This window comes from Dermacentor andersoni, chromosome 4 (assembly GCF_023375885.2).
Source record: "Dermacentor andersoni chromosome 4, qqDerAnde1_hic_scaffold, whole genome shotgun sequence".
In the NCBI taxonomy this organism is placed as follows: Eukaryota; Metazoa; Arthropoda; class Arachnida; order Ixodida; family Ixodidae; genus Dermacentor; species Dermacentor andersoni.
In genome coordinates this window covers 161,317,233-161,332,867 of record NC_092817.1, presented here as the reverse complement: position 1 = coordinate 161,332,867, position 15,635 = coordinate 161,317,233, and positions in this window count along the sequence as shown.

The following is a 15,635-nucleotide window of genomic DNA, read 5'->3' as shown; positions in this document are numbered from 1 at the left end:
TGAGTAGTCTCGTTTTGTATATTGTTCTCATGAGATCGTATAATGCCATAGCTTCATGCAGACCCTTGCTTTGTATTTGCCCGACCGTAAGACGCAAACAGTCAGGCCCCCCGCGGGCGTGCTCAAGGCTCATGATAGTTACACTCCCTGACGGCTATGTTTCAGTTTTTTTAAGTGAAATTGGGCGGAATTTATGGCGCTGCGCAAATTGGCAATGTCGCCTTCTAGCACGTCTAGAGCCGACTCTAAGCTCATCGCATGACATTTCGTGCATGAGTCCTTATCTAGAACTGAGGTTGAACAGCGCGAATAAAACAAAGACACGAGGAAAGAAATACCGCACACAAGCGCTGACTGCCAACTGAAATGTTATTTGAAATTCTCCAGCCATTTTATACTTTTTTCAGCATAGGCACATGTACACCAGTCGCCAAACCATCTGCAAATCAGCAACATCATAATCAGTCATCCGAAAAAGCTATTTCTTTTCCCGACAAGACAAGAGAAGGAGCACTTACACATTTATCTCCGTCCTTTCTAATGTAATGAGCCTCTATTATTTCCCTTTCCCTCTTACCTTTTCCTTTTCGTCTGACTTTCAGGTAAAAAATACTCCCTATATATTATAAATACTTCCGTAATGGTTACATTGAAACATCTTAAAATATATGCATCCGTGAGAAATGCGATATCGAGAAAGTCCTTTTATTACCAATTTTTTTTTTTACTCTAGAATGCGCTCGAAAGAAATTTGGCATAAATTTATAAAAGGTAACGCCTGTATAGACGGAGAAACAGCCGTCGCCGCAGCTTGGTTGCCAGAGTGCTGCGTGTGCTATGTACTGGTGCCGAGTTTAATTATGAAACATCGCGTGTTTAATGTTTCAGATTAAAAGGAAGCCTTACCTTTGGTGCCATTCGGATTCCTATATTACAATTCAAGGGAAACGCAGGAATGCTGAATTCGATACCCGCCATGGTTGCTTCGTGGCTGTGGTATTTGGCTGCTAAGAACGACGTACGGGATCGAATCCCGGCCGCGGCGGCCGCATTTCGATTGAGGCGAAATGCGAAAATGGCCCTGTACTTAGATTTAGGTGCACGTTAAAGTACTCGAAGTGGTCCGAATTTCCGCCATCCCCCATATATTTTTTTCTATAACTGTGTTTTCTGCAGATGTGTTAAAGAAAGAAAGCGGATTTCTACTCACTCTGGGACGCACAATCTTTGCTTAGGCCCTCAATACATTCATAAAAAGTGCCGAAGCTTGCCACACTTAAAAGAGTAGCAGTTTCGCCCGAAAGGCGACGCATTGATTGCGATAGCAAATTATTAGACAGTTGTACGAAGTAAGAATAATAGTATTATGGGCACTATAATCTTGTATACATTCGCTTACTAACTAAATGAACAAGCATGGTGTAAAGCACTGAAGGGGGCTAGTTGATGAACGTTCATGATTATATTGCGCTTAGTGCTACATGACGATTCTAAGTGAAGGACAGGACGTGGACGTACGTAGCGCAACGTACGTACGTCCACGTCCTGTCTCTTCCTTAATATCGTCAGTGTAACACCAAGCGCAATATAATCACGAAGCATGGTGTGACGTGGCGTAAAAATTGTTACAGCGCAAACACATGCAACCACAAAGTATGAAGGACGGGACACAAGCGCTTTGTGGTTGCATGTGTTTGCGCTGTAACAATTTTTACGTCAAGTATGCACCAACTCGTCCAGAAAGAAGTTTTAATGAAACATGGTGTGACGAGCGAACAGGCGCTCATAAGCACATCTTATAAGATGATCGTGGACACACGCTGCAAAAAAGCGGGTCTAAGGAACAGCAGAAACAGCATGGTAATGTTTGTAACAGCGCACGCAAGACAAGAACAACAGAAAGAGTAAAATGACGACACTGTTGTCCTTGTCTTGGGTGCGCTGTTACAAACCTTACCATGAATCCCAACCAACTGGCCCAGCTTCCCGTTCTGGAGCAGAAACAGCAGCGAGCGAATCTCCTTTCGTGCCGCCTTTCGTTTCAACGCGAACTAGGCGGCGAGAACAAGGCGCACACGATGCCATCGGCACTCGGCTACCTATGCTCTGAACCCACCGCAGATTTGTTTCAAAATAGGGCCCACGCGGCCGCGCTCAGCTGCGCCATACGCAGCAGTAGCAAGAGTAGAGCGCCCCCCTCCTTCCTCCTCTCCCCGCTGCCTTGCGAGCGATGGAACACGGGACGCGTCCTTCTCTTTAGCGCGCACTAGATCAAGCCACGAGCCTTCTCGGCTCACCCTCGTAGGCTCTCACTCACACCCACAGCATGCGACGCACGGCCGCGATGTTATCGCACTTGGAATTGATAAGGAATATCACGGCGACGGCGATGGCGAGAATGTGCCTGGAGTGTACTATCGCAATAAAAATTGCCAAAGTTTCCAAATCACAAACTCCTGCAACTGTAGCATATGTCCGATGTAACATATATTCCATAAACTGCTCCGCCTGCTAAAGCATCTGAAGTGGGCGAATACTCGTATATGGGATATCATATGGAAATCACTATAGTGTTAACGAAACTTTTGAAGAGGTCCTTCTCATGTATGTTGCTTGTTTCATAGTTTGTCGGCTTTAGAGGCCCCAATAGGGGTGGTTTGAGAAATTTGAATATCGTATTTTACCGCAAAGCTGAAAAAAAAGGTTTAACTTACTGTTTCAGTAAGAAAAAAAAAAGGATTGAGACATTTACCGATTCTTGTAAAAAACTGCTGACCTGAAAAAAACAGTCCTGCTTTCAGTTGGTAGATTTTAGAGTTCTTCGTTAACTGCAACAACACTCATGAAATTCGATGTAGTGGTTGCTGAGCAATCCGACGTCACCGTTCTCGCGCATTTAGGAGCACGTGAGGTAGAGCTTCATCCTGAACTTTTCGTTTCATTGTTAGTCTGCTTCATGTCGTTATTAAGTTGCTACTCTGAGTGCGATAAACTCGCTCCCGCCACTCCTATACGCTAAATCAATGCTCGTGAAATTACCGCGGTGGCGGCACGTAAAAAATATGTTTTAAGTACGCTGTTGAAGTAGTCGCCACTGAAATTCCGCACGAATAAAGCAGAAGGATAGTTTGCAGGGTGAGTTGATATTCCATTTAAAGGGAAGCAGCATGAAAACGTTCTATTACGAAGGCAAGGACGATGGACGCAGTGCGGACTACCAACGGAGGTTTTACTGAAATCGAACAAGTAAATAGGCACTGAACAAGCACTTAGCCAAAAAAGCAAGATTAATAAACGAAAGGCAAAAGTAACAATCTCTCGGACACGACTGGAGGTCAACGCGTCTATTGGCAACTCCAGAATCCGTTACTTATGCTTGCAACACTACAAATAAATATGGCTACGGCATCCAGGTTCACATCGGTTCTTTCGCTTGTGCTGTGTCCAAGTTTCCCGTTTATGGCGTAGAATCGAGGTGTTCCGTCGAAACCGAAGGGGTTCTTGTTGCCTAACACCTTATTTTGATTGGTCTAAAATTTCAGTAACGAAATGGCGGAAGTTTTTGATCTGTGGTTGCAAACGTCTGGCGTGCCTAGCTAGTTGCATCAGTATTTTGTTCTTTTTTTTTATAGACACAGAGCCTTTCAAGCGAGCCGGAGGTAAAAAAAGGGAAGAATTTGTGCGTAATCTGCGTCCGAAAGGTGCAAGGACTTGTTAGCGGGGTTTCTCCACTGTTAAAGTAGGATACTTGATTGTTTTCAATGTTCATCGGCAACTCCACACTATGACTCGCGTTGCAGCACATCAACATCCAATAATATATAGGCATTAACGTTTGTAGTGCTTTCAGCAAGTAAATAGGGATATTGTGCACGGCTAGAACAAGGCTAAAAACTGTTCAATTACCTGGCCAGTGTGGCCTCGGATAAAAACAAATGAGAGTTCCTTTTGAGAGTCGGGTTGCACCTTCTGCCCCGTAGTTAGCTGATTCGTGTGATAAGGTAGTCTGCGTCTGATCACTGGCAGTTGTTCATGTTCGCAGTATGCAGTGTTTGAGGAAGGGTTCATGCTTGGGAACACAGCAGACATCCGCCGCCCGTAGGAATTCTCAAACCGCGGTGAAACGTGAAAAGTAAATAACATCAAATCGAACCACGTGGTGTTTCTTCTAATATGTTTCCGAAGTTTATCGATGGTTTTCTTTTGAGCAATGGCGCTTGTATTGTATTGGTGTAAATACATGGCTTGGAAACGAATCGAACCAGTTGTAATGAAAGTTGGCTTTGTTAGCAAACTTTTTTTGCTAGCAAAATTGGCAAACTAGCGGCCCGTGTGGCCAAGCCGAATGCTCCAAATCTGGAACGAGCACTTGTTTCAATTGCTTCTAAATTTCTTGCGAGAAAATAAACTAATAACTCACAGCGCTGAATGAGAAAACAGCACCCTTTGCTTACACCAGTAAATTAAAGCATGATATGTGTCATAATCAACTTCAGACCTTCCGAGGTAGTTATTGTTCCTGCTACTGGTACCTGAGGACAAAAGTACATTATCGAGGCTGTTCCTGCTACTTAAGCCATTACTGACTCTAATGCAGGGGTAGAAACTAAACTATACAAACCAAATGGAGCTTAAGCGTACATCATTAATTTGTTAAAGCGCCTGCCTAAACAAGATACACTCCAGGATTTTAAATAATAGCGACATATTTAAAATATATAAAAAGAAAGCAATGATCTACTTGCCGGGAATAAATAAATGCTCCAGAGTGAAGTGTTTCGAACAGGCCACCATAGTGTCAGATGCCTTTTACAGCGTAAACTGTGATTGGTTCATTCCAGTCGCCACTTTAGGTAGTGTAGCCCGCCGCCGCCGCCGGTGCCTGTCACAGTTATCGCCGAGAACGAGGGAAAAAAATTCCCGCCGGGGTCAAACCCGGGCCTGCTGCGCGTGAGTCAGCTGTTCTACCACTGAGCCACGCCAGCGCTTGCTAGCTTGCAGCAGAAACATGCCCTATAAACGCGTCCTAGCGCGCGAGGAGACACGTGATACGACATCCGTGCCGCGTATCGTCGATGCGCGTACCATTTGCGTTTCATTAGCATATTATTACACCAGGTGGCACACCATGTAGCAGTTGCATCATTAGCATCGTATCGTGCCACTTTTCCTGCGATGTGAGAAGCGCGCCGCGTAGCGTCTGTGCGTGCGTCGTTTGTATTACAGCTGCATATTATTGCACCAGGTGGTACTCCATGTAGCAGTTGCATAGGTAGCAGTACAGGGTAGATGGAGAAGTCTTGAGGAAGAAGGTTATGGAGATATATAAAGTTGCTTTAACGGAAAACATGTACACTTGATTAAATCAAGCAGGCTAGGTGAATGTCTTTCACCGCCCTGTTTGAAAGGGGATGCTAATAAATGACCATCATCTTCTGCTACTTCTTTAGTATCGTATCGTGCTACTAGTTCTGGACACGCGATACGACATGCGCGCCGCGTAGCGTCGACACATATGCACACGTTGTATTGTAGTTGCGTATTATTGCACCAGGTGGCGTGCCATATTGCATTTTTTTTAGGGGGCCCGCAGGCGCTCAGGAGGTCAGAGTAGATAGTAATGAAGAAGGTCCCCTAGGGGAATATCAGAAGAGCATCGCCGTCGATAATAGAAAAAGGAGGAAAACAAGAAAAAGAGCTCGCCATGCAATAGGCTACATAAGCATGCAGGGCGGCAGAAGAAAGGAAAAGTGGGCAGAGATTGAGGAGCAGTTACACAGAGAACAAATAGGGGTGTATGCGGTTACAGAAACGCACCTTAGAGACTCAGAAGAGCCGCCAGTTATTCAGAATTATGTTTGGGAAGGGTGCAACAGAACTAAGTCGGAAAGAAAGGGAGGGGGAGTCGGAACGCTCTTCTATCAGGGAGCCAAATGGAAAAGAGTAAATTCACAATGTCAAGAGCATCTTTGGTTATCAGGTACAATGAGTGGGAAAGAAACTTGGCTGGGTGTTACGTATTTGTGGACCGGAAAAAATTGCACAGAGAAGAATAAAGAGTTAGTGGAATGCATCAGCGCTGATATTAAGGGTTTCGGGAGTGGTGCTGAAATTGTCCTATTAGGTGACATGAATGCCCACATACAGGATTTAGATGGCTATACCGACAATAACGGGAAGTCGATGCTGGACCTTTGTGAGCAACATAACCTCGTGATCGTGAATACAGGGCCTAAGTGTGAAGGACAGGTCACGTGGGCAGTGGGAAACCGGCAATCAACCATTGATTACTGTCTGATGACAGAAGGAATTCATGATAAGTTGAGAGAAATGGTCATCGATGAGGAAGGGTTTAACAGCATATGGAGTGACCATAAACGCATCATATTGAAAATGGGATATGTAGTTGGGAAAGAGAGCAAGGAGAGCAAAATGGCCAGTCCAAATTTGAACGCTGAACAAATAGCAAATACAATCACTAGAGTTGAGGAAGAACTTGGCAAATGGCCAAGTAAAGAGTGGGAATATGGTGAGCTTCTAAGTGTAATAACGACAGAAATACGGAAAGAGAAACAACATGTTCGTTGGAAAGGAAAAAAGAAACCAAAAAGCTGGTGGAACAAGGAGATACGAGAAGCGATCGCCGAACGACAGAAAGCATCTCGAGAGCACAGGCAGGCAAAGAAGGCGCAGTTGTCACAGGATGAAGTAACTACTAAATGGGAAATATACCGGGAGAAAAAGTCTATGGTTCAAATACTGGTGCAAGCAAAATTAAAAGGTGAAAGTGAACGTTGGTTGTCAGAAATACGTGAGAAAAAGAATGCCGCACCTAGAATATTTTGGAACCACATAAAATTATTAGGCAGGAAGTCAACAACAATACAACAACATATCCTAGACGAAGATGAAAGCAGACTGGAAGGAGAAGCGGCAATAAATTACATCCGAAAAATAACAGCCGAATCTTTCCAAGGCAATGACGAGGTTGTATTTGAGGAAAAAAAGAGCATGAAAGAGACCCAGGAAAAGGAGCTGGTTCTGACAAATTTAAACTGGAAGAAAGCGGAAGAGAAAATTCCTAAGCGCACAGCCACAGGGCTACACAGCCACAGGGCTAGACGAGGTTCCCGTTAAGCTGATAAATGAACTAGGACCAAAAAGTAAGGAAGCTCTGGTGAAAGCAGTGGAAAAAACTTTAAAAGATAGACGAATACCAGACAGTTGGCGACAAAGTAGAATGAATTTAATTTATAAAGGTAAGGGGGAGAAAGACAGAATTCACTCGTATAGACCGTTGACCATTACATCGGTAACATACAGGCTAGCAATGCAGGCAATCAAATTAAAGCTTCAGCATGGACAGAGAATAATGGCATATTGGGAGAGCTTCAGAATGGCTTCAGAATAGGTAGGCGTTTGGACGATAACTTGTTTGTTCTTACTCAGTGTATTGAAATATCAAAAGCAGAAAGCAGACCCTTGTATGTGGCCTTTTTAGACATTACAGGAGCCTACGACAACGTAGACCGCAACATTTTGTGGGATATTCTGGAAGGGGAAGGCTTAGGTAACGATTGTATACAGCTTTTGAGAGAGATTTACCTAGAAAATACCGTTTGCATTGAATGGGAAGGGATGAGGAGCGCGGACAAAGTTCATATCAACAAGGGACTGAGGCAAGGGTGCCCTTTATCCCCGCTGCTGTTTATGATGTACATGGTGAGGATGGAGAGGGCGCTGGAAGGAAGTAATATCGGGTTTAATCTCTCATACAAACAGGCAGGTACAGTAATAGAGCAGCAACTCCCAGGTTTATTTTATGCGGACGACATTGTGTTGCTCGCTAACAAGCAAAGCGATTTGCAACGTCTGGCTAATATCTGCGGACAGGAAGGCAACAATTTAGGTTTGAAATTTAGTGTTAGCAAATCAGGTGTTATGGTATTCAATAAAAACAGTGAACAGACAGTGGAGATACAGGGCCAAGAAATACCTCGGGTAACAGAATATAAATACCTTGGTATATGGATAAACGAAGGCAATGGATATATGGAAACACAGGAAAGAACCATAACAGTCAAGGGGAAGAGAAATGCAGCCATAATGAAGCACAGAGCGCTATGGGGATACAATAGGTACGAGGTCCTCCGAGGTATGTGGAAAGGGGTAATGGTTCCAGGACTTACATTTGGAAATGCGGTTGTTTGCTTTAAATCAGGGGTACAATCAGGACTCGAAGGGAACCAAAGGTCAGTGGGTCGCCTCGCATTAGGCGCTCACGGGAAGACTACATATGAAGCTGTGGAGGGGGATATGGGCTGGACTAGTTTTGAAGTGAGGGAAGCTCGCAGTAAAATTGAGTATGAAGAACGGCTGAGGATTATGGAAGAAAGTGAATGGGCCGGAAGAGTGTTCAGGTATCTGTACAGGCAAAACATTCATTCACAGTGGAGGAAAAGAACTAGGAAGCTTACCAGCAAGTATGCGGCCTGTGGGGTGGGCAACACAGCAACAAGGAAGGTCAAGCGGAAAGTCAGAGGGGCTGAATTAATCTCATGGGTGGCGGCATTGGAAAAGAAACCTGCCATGAGTAACTACTTAAGAGGAAAAAACGAAATCAGGAAAGAAACCATTTATGATAACTCAAAGGGAAGCTCATTACTTTTCGAAGCGAGATCGGGATGCCTTAGAACACGCACCTATAAAGCGAGATATAAGAAGGAAGAAGAAGCATGTGCTTGCTGCGATAAAGCTAGGGAAACGACGGAGCATATTTTATTAGAATGTGAAGACGTCCAGCCAGCGGTCGATTTAGGCACCACTGGCCTCCTTGAAGCCCTTGGGTTCAGCGGGAGCAGTGGTAAAGCAAACAGGTCCGCAATCGACATTAGTAAGAGGCGATTGGAGGATTGGTGGAAGAAAAGTAGGGAAACGACAAAAGACGGAGACGTACAAAAGCACAATTCGCAATAGGGGATCAGAAAGTCTGGACGCGGTAGTTCATAGTGGTTTTTTTTTTCTTTTTTCATTGGTTAACCTAGGTAGGATATTAGGCAGCATAGTAGCAAGAGCTTGGTGGCGCAACCCACCGCCCCGTTCCAAAGGGGACGCTCATAACATCCATCCATCCATCCATCCATCCAGCGTAGGTAGTGGTACAAGGAGACTAGAGAAGGCTTGAAGAAGAAAAACAAGAATAGGGAAATGTATTCAAAAATGCTAGAATGAAAAGCATGTATCGCATACCTGATTAAATCAGGCAGGCTGGGTGGCTCTTCCTCACTGTCCCGCTTCATAGGGAATGACAATAAAATCCTCATTAGCATTGTATCGTGCCATTTATCACACAATGTGATATACGCGCCGCGTAGCGTCGATACATGCAAACCTTGGATTGAATTAGCATTTTATTCCACCAGGTGTCCCGATATTCGCAGTTGCTTGTAGCAGTTGCATGCTGCATGTAGCTGTACCACTTAACTAATGCAGATAGGTGACTATTTGTCACCGCCCCTTTCAAGTGGGATGCCAGTAAATCTTCATCAACAGGGTCGTATTGTACCACAGGTCAAGGGATGTGACATGAGCGCCACCTAGTCTAGTTGCCTTTGTTTACTCTGATGGCGCCTCCTTATGGCGCCTCCTTTCAATGTACGAAAGAAGCCAATCGTAGAGCCACGCGCGTGGCTGCAACCAAGCAAAGTCGGGCTCAGCATACCGCTGTGCAGAGAGAAGCACAAGCCGCAGCTCACCGTCGATGCCGGGTGGACAGTTCAGATGGTTCTGGTGAACGAGCGCGAAGATACTTCGTCGCGAAGTCCGTCTAGTGCCTCCTGCCGAAAATGTAGCTACTATGGAGCAATCCTCCAGCTTACGCTGCGGCTGCTGCATGTGCCGCGCAGGCCTATTACTTTTTCCCAAGGCGTAAGTTTCTTATCGATGTCGCTCTCCGTTGCGCGTTGTCTGCTACTTTCAGGAAACGATGAAATCACGAAGTTCTCCCTTTACACAGTCATGACACGCCCATAATGGAGCACAGCAAAATTCTTTCCGCACATTCGTTTTTATAACCTTTTCGGGCTTGTGCGTCGTGGCATCGCGTAGGATTTGAGAAATACGAGGCAACGTTGCATCCGACTCTGTAATGTGAGAACCTTCGGCTGAACCTGGATCGACTGGTTCTCAGCACGGCCACTAAAGGGCGGGCATTCACTTGGTGTCGCGACTTTCAGTAGAGATGAAATATGTTCGCATGTCGATGGTGGTAGAAGTGTCGACACTTTCGTCATGGCTAACGCACTCACCAAAAAGCACTGGGAGGAGATATCGCAACTGGTTGCAGACGAATAGTCTGGTGACGCCATTGCGAACTTCTAGGAGGGCCAAGGGCCGCGGGGAACATTTGCGGCGAATTAACATGGAAAAAACGTGAAAAGTGCGCTTGTATGAGTAACAGTGTTGCAGGACTGCGTGGCAAGGGCGAATAAATGCTGTTTAATTGAGATTACTTCCTCAACGAATACTTTATGACCACTTTTCTCAGCATCAAGATATGGGGTATCGCAAAGTGCAGCAAATTCCGCTACAGCACAGGAACAACTGATGTTGGCGGTATTAGGGGATAGGAAGTCCCAACCTATACTAAGGCCGTGGGATTAAAACACAACACCTAAAACTCAACGACGTGCAGTAGAACAATGAAAACACTGGCACTGCACGTGCCTGCAGGCATGATACAGTCTGTGGAGGCAGTGTGTACTGAAACTTGCGACAATGGTGTCCTAACTTTTTGTAGGAAGCGGCAACGCTTGGCAGCAATTACAGAAATTGCTGCACCAGAATACACGACAGCGAGTGCAGCATCACCATTCACGTGTACGACGATCAATTCATAGTAGAAAACAGAGGCCTTGGTCTTTTCATGGACCACGCAGTTGGTGCCTCGGGAACAGCGGTTATGAGTTTTCTGGCTCGAGCATAGGACGATGGTGAAGCATTCTACGAAAACGAGTGGTGGTCAGCAGGGGGTTGGCGGTCTGAGTACGGGGATGTATGGCCAAGGTCCAGGGCTGCATAGGACAATAGGTACGGTGAAACGCGCAGATTAGGCTGAAAACTTTGCCAATAGGACGTCACGCTACGACGGCAGAATCATGTGACGTGGACATGTAAACCACATGCGAAACGTATTACTTGGTTGTCGGGATTGCGCCATTGTCCTCTGGCAGGTGGGCACCTTGGCTGAATGAAGCGGGGAGCTCAACGTTCAGGTGAAACTGTCGCGAACAGCAAGAAAATCTGAGGTGATGGCCGTGCAGTATCCCCGGCATAGGTGAGTGGCACACAGGATGGGTGCGCATTTACCTCCGCGTCGGCGGAGGCTCGCGGGGACAGGACAGAGCTTCGCGAGCTTGCTCCTGTATCACCTGGCGAAGGCGTGGACGCAAAGACGGTGGCAGCTGCCCGGAAGAGGAAAGCAGCAAGGTGCTGACAGACCTCCGTGCTGTTTAGTTTCGCCTACAACGCGCGGTAATGCCGGCGCGGATGCAACGGACGCCGGGGCTTTGTTCAAAACGGCGGACATTTTGGCCTGTTCGACGCCGCCGCAACGCCTACCCGCCAAGCGTGTCCAGGCGTGTTTCAGTGCCACGTGTCTTCGTGTGTGCGTGTGTGTGTGTGTGCCCTCGCTTGTCAAAGCGCGGCAGCCGGGGAGCGGAGTTCCCCGAATGAGGAGCCTGGAGGTCTCTCGGCTCAACCGTTCGCGCCGTCGTGTGGGCGGTTGGCGATGCGTCACTACACTCGGTTCAGCAGGTCTCTCGGCCCGACAGTTCGCGCCGTCGTGGGGTCATGCTCCGCCGTCCCGTGACCTTCATCCCGTGACCTTCTCTTTTGGACCGCGACGCCGAGGGTATAAGAGCAGCTGCCCCCGGACGCCAGGAGAGAGGCTCCGATTTGTACTGTTGAGTTACGTGCTCTCCCGTCTCTCCACTTCGGTCGACCTGACCGGCCGCTCTTTTGCTATGTTAGAATAAACAAGTTGTTCTGTTACCAGTCTTCTCATGCTTTGCCGGGACCTTCGGATGCTTCCAGTGCCCCAGGCCGCCAGGCCAACGCTACCCTTGGGGCTTGCGACCCATTGGCAATAACGGGCGTCAGCACCGAGACCCCAACAACTCGGGCCAGCGGTGCGATTACATCTGGTTGCCAGCGGTGAGATCGCGACAACGGAGGCCAGCAGCGAAGAGATGCGGTTGACTGTATGCTGAGCAGCACAACGACCATCCGGGAGCAGCGCAACGAGCCCTGTGTGATGACTGGTTGCCTGCAGCGGAACGACTGCGCTGAAGTCTTGGCTGCAAGGTTTGGTGAGTGCGGGACTTTCTTCTTCTGAGTTTTGCCAGGCTTTTGTTAGTGTTAGAAACAGAGCTGGTAATTGTGGTTGTCGTTGCTACCGGGTTAGTTTGCGGTAAAGACAATAGTAGGCAGTAGAGAAAGCAGCATTCAGAGCAGCCATGGATTTGAAGTCGTTGCGCAAACCGATATTGCTGGAGCTTGCAAGAGAGTTGGGTCTGGATGTCTCAGACAAACTCAGAAAACCAGAACTGCTAAGGGCTATTCTTGAGTTAGAAGCTGAGGATGACGAGCTGTCGGAATGCCTTGAGACCATTGAGGAGAGGGAGCGTGAACTTAAAGAACAGAAAGAGAAAGATGAGCGCGAACTTAAAGAGCAAAAAGAGAAACAGGAGCGTGAACTTAAAGAACAAAAAGAAAAAGAAAAAGAAGAGCGCGACCGTCAACACGCTTTGGAAATGAAGCGTCTCGAGTTAGAGATGGAACGCGCTCGTAATGGAAGTCAGGCACACGGTGCAGGAGAACGAGTATTGTTCAAAATGACTGACCTGATGCGGCCGTTTAAGCTTGGAGAGGACATTGGTTTGTTCCTGGTTAACTTTGAGCGAACGTGCGAGAAGCAGGGGTTCTCTCGGGAAACGTGGCCACAGCGCTTGCTCACTTTGCTACCCGGCGAGGCGGCCGACGTAGTCGCTCGCTTGGAGAGAGAGGAGGCAGAGGATTTCGACAAAGTGAAATCGAGTCTGCTAAAAAAGTACCGGCTGTCAGCGGAGGCGTTCCGTCGGAAGTTTCGGGAAAATGAGAAAGGCAGAAGTGAGTCATATACAGAGTTTGCGTACAGGCTTATGTCAAACATGCAGGAGTGGCTCAAAGAAGAGAAAGCGTTTGGTGACCACGAGAAAGTTCTGCAGTGTTTCGGGCTAGAACAGTTTTATAGTCGGTTACCTGAGAACGTGCGGTACTGGGTCTTGGATAGGCCAGACGTTAGTACGGTGGCTAGAGCCGCTGAGTTAGCCGAGGAGTTTGTGACGCGTCGGGCTCGTGGAGCTAAGGACGGTCAAAAGGGTGAATTTGGCTCCAAGTTTGAGAGGCCAAAGTTCGCGCCCATGAGAGCAAAGGGGGACACACGTAGTTCGGATGCGAGTGAAAGCAGTCCGACCGAACGTAAGGAGACGGCGGCAACCGAAGCCGAACGCAGAAAGCGGTTCGAGACGAGGCAAGCGCGCGTTTGTTATACGTGCCAGAAGCCGGGTCACTTTTCGGCGCAGTGTCCAGAAACAAAAACACAAGTCGTGTTTTTGTCTATATGCAGCACTGACGAGAACATGAAGCTTCTCGAGCCTTACATGCGAGACCTCCTCGTGAACGGGAAAGAGTGCCGAGTGCTTCGCGATTCCGCAGCTACAATGGATGTAGTTCACCCCTCTTACGTAGAACCCGATATGTTCACGGGCGAGTGCGCATGGATCAAGCAAGCAGTGGAAGCTCATAGCGTGTGTCTGCCGGTAGCAAAAGTGCTTATTGAAGGACCTTTCGGAGCACTTGAGACGGAGGCCGCAGTGTCATCTATGCTGCCCCCCCAGTACCCGTACCTATTTTCGAACAGGTCCGATCACCTCCTGCGCGAGAAGGGGCTTTTGTTTGGTGAGGCTAGCGTTCAGGCCTTAACCAGATCGAAGGTTCGGGAGCTCGCTGCAAAGGCGGTAGTTGCGGGGCCGACGTTGTTGAACGATGAAAAAGGGTCAGAGGCGCAGCAAGCTGGTATTCAGAGCACGCCCGAACTGAATAAAATTGAGCCTGTAGCGTTAAAGGCACCAGATACTGGAGAGGAAAATCCCGACACGGGAAAGTTAGAAGAGCTGTCTCCAGATTTGCTCATCGCGCCTACGTCAGACGGACTTAACAGGTTGCTAAAAGTCAGCCGGTCGGCTTTGATAGCCGAGCAAAAGAAGGATGGCAGCCTAGAAAACCTACGCTGCATTGTCAAGGAAGGTATCGCCAAGAAAAATGCTCGCTTTGTGGAAAGAGGTGGGGTCCTGTACCGGAAGTATCTAGACCGCAGGGGAGTGGAGTTCGATCAGCTGATCGTGCCTCAATGCTATCGTCAGGATCTGTTGCGCTTGTCGCATGGGGGTTCGTGGTCCGGACACCTAGGAGTTAAGAAAACTAAGGACCGTCTCTTGCAAGAGTACTATTGGCCAGGGTGTTTTCGGGACGCAGACCACTTTGTGAAGACATGCGACACCTGTCAGCGGGTGGGCAAGCCAGGGGACAAATCGAGGGCGCCGTTGAAGTTGGTACCTATCATTACGGAGCCTTTTAGACGGCTCGTTATTGATACAGTGGGACCTCTGCCGGTAACAGCCACGGGGTACCGACACATTTTGACTGTGATCTGCCCAGCGACAAAGTTCCCTGAAGCAGTGCCGCTTAAAGAACTCAGCTCAGTTGAGATAGTCAATGCACTACTGTCCATATTTGCGCGAGTTGGTTTTCCTGCAGAAATCCAGTCAGATCAGGGTACAGTGTTTACTAGCGCTTTGACGACAGCCTTTCTCGAAAGGTGCGGGGTAAGGCTGTTACACAGCTCAGTGCACCACCCCCAGTCGAATTCCGTTGAGAAGCTCCACTCCGTCATGAAGCGCGTGTTGAGAGCATTGTGTTTTGAACATCAAACTGACTGGGAGCTGTGTCTGCCTGGAGTGATGTTTGCATTAAGGACCGCGCCGCATGCGGCTACGGGGTTCTCGCCAGCTGAGCTGGTGTACGGTCGCTCGCTGCGATCTCCGCTTCGCATGCTTCGAGAATCATGGGAAGGCAGGGGCGACGACCCAGTCGTGGTAGAGTACGTGCTTAAGCTCCTCGAACGCTTAAGAAGGGCACAGGAGTTGTCAGGTGAAGCAATGGCAGAGGCCCAGCAGAGGGCCAAGGTTTATTATGATCGGACAGCCAGGGCCCGTCGTTTTGAGGTGGGCGATGAGGTCATGATATTGCGCACATCGCTAAAGAACAAACTCGACGTGCAGTGGGAGGGCCCAGCACGGATTGTTCAAAAACTGTCGGACGTTAACTACGTGGTGAGTCTGCCAGGAAAGCGGAAAGCACAGCAAGTTTACCACTGTAATCTGCTCAAACCCTATAAGCAACGGGAAGCAGTGGTGTGCATGATGGTAAACGTGCCCGAAGAGCTTCCGGTCGAGCTTCCGGGACTAGGCTCAGTGACGAACAGGAAAGACACCGATCAAGTCATTAGTGACTTAATAAGTAAAGCATCGCTGTCG